We start from the raw sequence: 6106 nt of genomic DNA, 5'->3' as shown, positions 1-6106 counted from the left end.
ACCTGGAGAAATCGGAGAGAAGAGGATATGGAACTACTGATGAGGAGGAAAAAACCTCCGAAACCGGTATAGACTCTTCCTGCACTCTCCGATTTAACCAGAGTATTATGCAGCTGCAGCATTTTCGTGTTGCAAAGAAATTGAAAATGTTTATACATTTTAATTCATTTACTCTTTTGTTGAGTAGTTCAGTTAGTGTGATGCAATTGATCCAAAAAATGGTATAACCCTGACATCCAAAGTGAAAGTTGTCCTCCAAACGCCAAATTGTTCTATATGGTCCACATAATGTTCAGAAGAAAGTCACATCATTTTGAGCATCGGGTTTGGTGGGGAGAGGGGAGAGAAATCGGTAACTTCGTAGTTTTTTAGGTTTTTCGTCAATATTTCTAAAACTGTGCGGTTTAGCATGAACAACCTTCTATACAAAAATGTTCTACATTAAATTTGAAATAAAAAACGCCCTATGCGTAATCCTTCTAAAATGAACGGTTCCAAAGTTAGTGAGGTAGTATAGTATAATTGATCCAAAAACGGCCTAACCCAGACATCCAAAGTAAAAGTTTTCCTCCAACACCAAATTGTTCTATATGGCCCACATATTGTTCAGTAAAAAGCTACACCATTTTAAGCGTCCGGTTTGGGGGGGAGATGGGGGAGAATTACGTTTTTCGTCAATTTCTAAAACTGTGCTTTAGCGGAAATAATGTTCTATACAAAATATTCTACGTAACATTTAAAAAAAAAGGACCCATACATAATTGTTATAAAATCAACGGTTCCAGAGTTACGGAGGGTGAAAAGTGGAGATTTTCGATACTTTTTATATTTTTTGGTCAATTTATAATATTATTACTAATGCAAGAAATATTTCGGGTATTTAAAATTATTTCTCCGTACCACAGGTTTACGTATGGCCTAGGCCTGTGGAAGTCTCTTTTCTCTTAAAAAGTAGAGCTTCTTGAGAAGGTGGTGAGGTTGACGATTCTTCAAGAGCTTATCACTACTTTAACTAAATTTTATTTACAAAACACAATCCTGTTAAAAAAAATTTCTGTCATAAATAATAATATTATAGATTGCCAAAAAATATAAAAAGTATCGAAAACCTCCACTTTTTACCCTACGTAACTCTGTAACCGTTGATTTTATAACAATTATGTATCGGACCTTTTTGTTTAAAATTTTATGTAGAACATTTTTGTATAGAACATTGTTTTCGCGAAAGCACAGTTATTGACGGAAAACGTAAAAAAACTAGTAATTTACCGACTTCTAACCCCCCCCCCTCCAAACCAGACGCTCAAAATGGTGTGACTTTTTTCTGAACATTATGTGGACCATATAGAAAAATTTGGTGTTGGAGGATAACTTTCACTTTGGATGTCAGGGTTTGGATCTAGTTATACCATACTATGTGGGGAATAATAATTTAAGAGCAATAATAAAAATAATCACTAAATCAAAAAAACTGATAGATGAGGATCAGACGATAGAGAAAATGCACAAAGATATCCCATTTCGGCTAAGAGGCACTAAGTTCACAGTAAAAAAAACGACTGAACTCACATAACATCTGTCAACGTACTAATCTAAATCAATTTTAATATTTTTCCACCTACCTCTACCGAAAGTATATTTTTCCTGACTTAATTGTAGGAAGCAAAGTCGTACTTTTCCTCCCTAGGGAGTAAAAGTAAACTTATTGACGCTCTACACAATATACTATTATTTATTACAGTTGAGTCCGGGAATCTTTACCCGTGCGTCATCATTTAAAGCACACGAAATAAATCGATGATAAGTCGGAAATTGAAATTTACTAAACGCAACAGCTTCCTGTTAATTTTTGTTGCAATTAATGTTTGGCTTAAATAATCACGAATAACTTACAAATTAAAGCACTTAGGTATAGGGAATGCTTAAGAAATAAAAAAGTACCATAAAACATCATTTCATTACAATACTTAAATACAGGGTGTTCCATTTAAGAAAACTCAGAAAATACTCATTCTGGGTTTCGACCCACCCTGTATACTAAAATTAAATATTTCGCTATACTGTTAATGTTTAACAATAGTAGACTATATTAAAAATCGTTTAAACATAAAATAAAATTTTGATGTCAAATCACTACAATTCTACAGGGAGTAAATATTGCTACGAAATTAACAAAAAAACGTAATTATCTTTTAAACTATCTCGTATAATATTACAAAACCATATATTTTAAAAAAGGAAGCATTGAGGAGAATCCAAAAATGTAAAAATATACAGGGTGTTATATTTAAAAAACATAAGTTTGTGTCACCCTGTCAATACGCAAGCCCCTGTATATTTGAAAATATTTTTAAATTATGGTCCTATCTGTGCCCAACTTTTATCTAAATAAATTTTTTGTGACTCTTATAACGACAAACGAGTAATTGAACTTTGTCACACTAATGCCTCACCCTGCAAATTAATAAACATGTGACGTGTATAACGTTACAACTTCTGTCGACGTACTAATCTGAATCAACCTTTTAATATTTTTGATAACTGTCTCATACATTCGCGCTATCACCCACCCTTCTTTCTAAAAACTCACTCAAACCAATCTGAGCAATCGGGTAAAGTAATATTCCCAACAGTACAAATAATTTGTATCACCACCTCCGCGTCCGCCCTCAACAGACGCTTCAATTTGAAACGACGTTCCTAATCAAATTTCCGACTTCTTTTCGAAGGACAAGTTTGTCCGGCAAGGACTAACTTTAAGTTCGATTCCGTTTCAATCTCTTTTGACCGGTTGACCATTGGGGCATAAAGGAAAATCTTCGGAAAGTACACACACGATAAAGAGATAAGCTGTGATGGCGATTTTGGAGTATTATTAGGCTAAATATAAATAGGTATTTGATAAAGCTTAAAAAGGGAAAGAAGTTAATCTAAAATGCATATAAAACAGGTATATACAATGTTTTTTTGTTTTTTTTAATTGGCATGGACAAGTGCCATACTATTCCAGAGAAATAAGATTTTTCTCGTGACACATGCCCCTCCAGGCCGAGACCAAATTTTTTGAGTATTATGGACATATATATTAATAACCTATATATTTCCTGCAACCGATTTTGATGATATACACAGTTATAAACAAATGAAGATCAAAAAACGGTAAATTTTCGCTTTTTTCGTCTATTACTAAAAAGTGAAGCATTCTAAACAAATTTGACAGTGAGAAACTCATAAATCATATAAAAAACTTCAGTATAGCGTTCGCTGAATATGTCTATCCTTATTTGTTGCTTAGAAAATTGCAAAATAAGTCATAAAATTTGAGATTTTATAAATGTTGTTCATAGCTTATGTAAAAATTAAGTTAGAACCTTTAGTCCTGTCGCCAGGGGGGGTACAACGGCCTCGTTAATTCAGATGGACTTACTCAAGTTTTTTTTATGTATTTTGACCCGTAGAACACGAATTTTTTGGGTAACAGTTGATCCGGATGTCGATAAGATTGTTATAGACCAAGAACTTGAGGAATCAAATAACAGCGATTTTTGGCAAAACAAAACACTATTTTGTATTTTTTGGGCCATTTTAAGTAAAAAATATTTCTACAAGTTTTTTCGTAGGATGCACAGTTTTCGAGATAAACGCGGTTGAACTTTAAAAAAATCGAAAAATTGCAATTTTTGAACCCGAATAACTTTTGATTAAAAAATAAAATAGCAAGTCTGCTTACCGCATTTAAAAGTTTAGGTCAAATTATATCGGTTTTGATTATTTCCATTGGTAAAAATTTATTTTTTTATTGTTTAACAAAGCTATAAACACGTAGGGTTTCCCGTGCTTTTACATGTGTTTTAACGCATGTAACGTAGAAATAGTCTTGATTGCACTAGTACCTATTCTACCTACTCGTTCGATTTTAAATGAGAAATCATAGAAACATCACTCACGCACTAGTTGTTTGTAGCTTTGTTTAACAATAACACAATAAATTTTTAGCAATGCAAATAATCAAAACCGACATAATTTGACTTGAACTTTCAAAGGCGCTAAGCAGAATTGCTATTTTATTTTTTAATCAAAAGTTATTCGGGTTTAAAAATTGCAGTTTTTCGATTTTTTGAAAGTTCAACCGCGTTTATCTCGAAAACTGTGCATCCTACTAAAAAACTTGTAGAAATATTTTTTGCTTAAAATGACCCAAAAAATACAAAATATTGTTTTGTTTTGCCAAAAATCGCTGTTATTTGATTCCTCAAGTTCTTGGTCTATAACAATCTTATCGACATCCGGATCAACTGTTACCCAAAAAATTCGTGTTCTACGGGTCAAAATACATAAAAAAAACTTGGGTAAGTCCATCTGAATTAACGAGGCCGTTGTACCCCCCCTGGCGACAGGACTACTTCTTATTACACGGAATTCTGAGACTTCTTGTGCTTAAATTATTATATTTTAAATTTCAAAGCAATTAATCAAATAGTTTAAAAGTTATTTAATGTGTTTATCCCAAATTCATTTTTTTGCAACACTATAAGTCAGAAAATTATGAGGTTACAGTGATACTTCGGACATTTTATGAAAGAAGAACATCTATACTATTACAGTGGAACCCCGTTAACTCGGATTAATCGGGACCGCGGCCGATCCGGGTTATCGAAAATTCGGGTTAGCCGGAGAAAATGGTAAAAATTATTAAAATATGGTATGCTTACAGATAAACTCCGTTATAATTGGCACACAGACACTTGTAAACCACGTTCGCGTTCCACACATACAAAGCGTCGTCGAGAGTCTCATTTTTAGCTTTCTTAGCTTTGCACCGATTGTCCAAACTGTCTTTTGTTATCATTTTGAAACAAAAACAACATTTTAAGTTTTATTGCCATTACGTAGACAAAAAATCACGCAAACACAACAAAATCTGAATATATTTACGCGGAACGAACAATGAGACTTTACTACACACACACAATACCGTCTCGCAACGAGAACGAACTTATGTTATTTAATAAGAGTGAAGACTAAGACCATTGTTTGAAAAATAATTTTTTAATAGTCTTTTCTAAACAATGCTAGACAGTTTCAAGTAAATAAAGGATACTACATATGCCTATTGGTTTAGATAACACGAGAATGAGCGTTGTCTGCCATGCCAGTTATTTTTACTAAGGTATATTATGTATCAAATTACACAAATACGCATTATCTCTCATTGTATAATGTGTTTGACATTGAAAATTGAAACAAATGAACTACATAGGAATTCGCTAAAACGACAAATTTTTACGAAGAAAGTTTATTATGATAAATAAAATTAGCCTGAAAAATATAAGATATTATAGTATTCGAACAATATGTTTATAAGGAAAGATAAAAGAAAATATTTTAAGATGTTGAAAAGAAATTGGAAAATCCAGCATAAAGGACATACATTTTTATTGTTGTAATGTTTGTCTGATAAAAATCGGTCCGGGTTAGCCGGACTTCCGGGTTATCGGGGGCCGACTTATCGGGGTTCCACTGTAATTGAATTTAAAAAAAAATGACAAAAAGTAATTTTAAACAGTGTAAAATTATTTTGCAAAAACATGTCGATTTTTTGGTTATTTATAAACAATTAGAATAACTTTTTAACCGTTACCCATAGAAATTATTTTTTCATAATTAGAAAGACTGAATTTTTATACACATTTAGAAAGAAAAACAATTGTCCTAGGGCAATTAGGGACGAAGTTTCACATGTTCTTGCAAAATAATTTTGCAATTTTTAGAATTTTATTTTTTCATTTTTATTAGTTAAATTAATAGTGTAAATCTTCTTCTTTCATAAGCTATCCAAAGTATTACTGTACTTTCATCATTTTCTGAATTATAGTGTTGCAAAAAAAATTAATTTGGGATAAACAAATTAAATAACTTTTAAACTATTTGACAGATTGCTTTGAAATTTAAGGTATAATTTAGGCACCAGAAGTCTCAGCATTCCGTGTAATAAGAAGATTCTAAGTTAATTTTTACATAAGTTATGAATATTTATAAAGACTCAAAATGTATGATTTATTTTGCAATTTTCTAAGCAACCAATAAGGGTAGACATATTTAGCGA

The sequence above is a fragment of the Diabrotica virgifera genome, chromosome 9 (assembly GCF_917563875.1).
Source record: "Diabrotica virgifera virgifera chromosome 9, PGI_DIABVI_V3a".
In the NCBI taxonomy this organism is placed as follows: domain Eukaryota; kingdom Metazoa; phylum Arthropoda; class Insecta; order Coleoptera; family Chrysomelidae; genus Diabrotica; species Diabrotica virgifera.
This window is presented reverse-complemented; position numbering follows the sequence as displayed.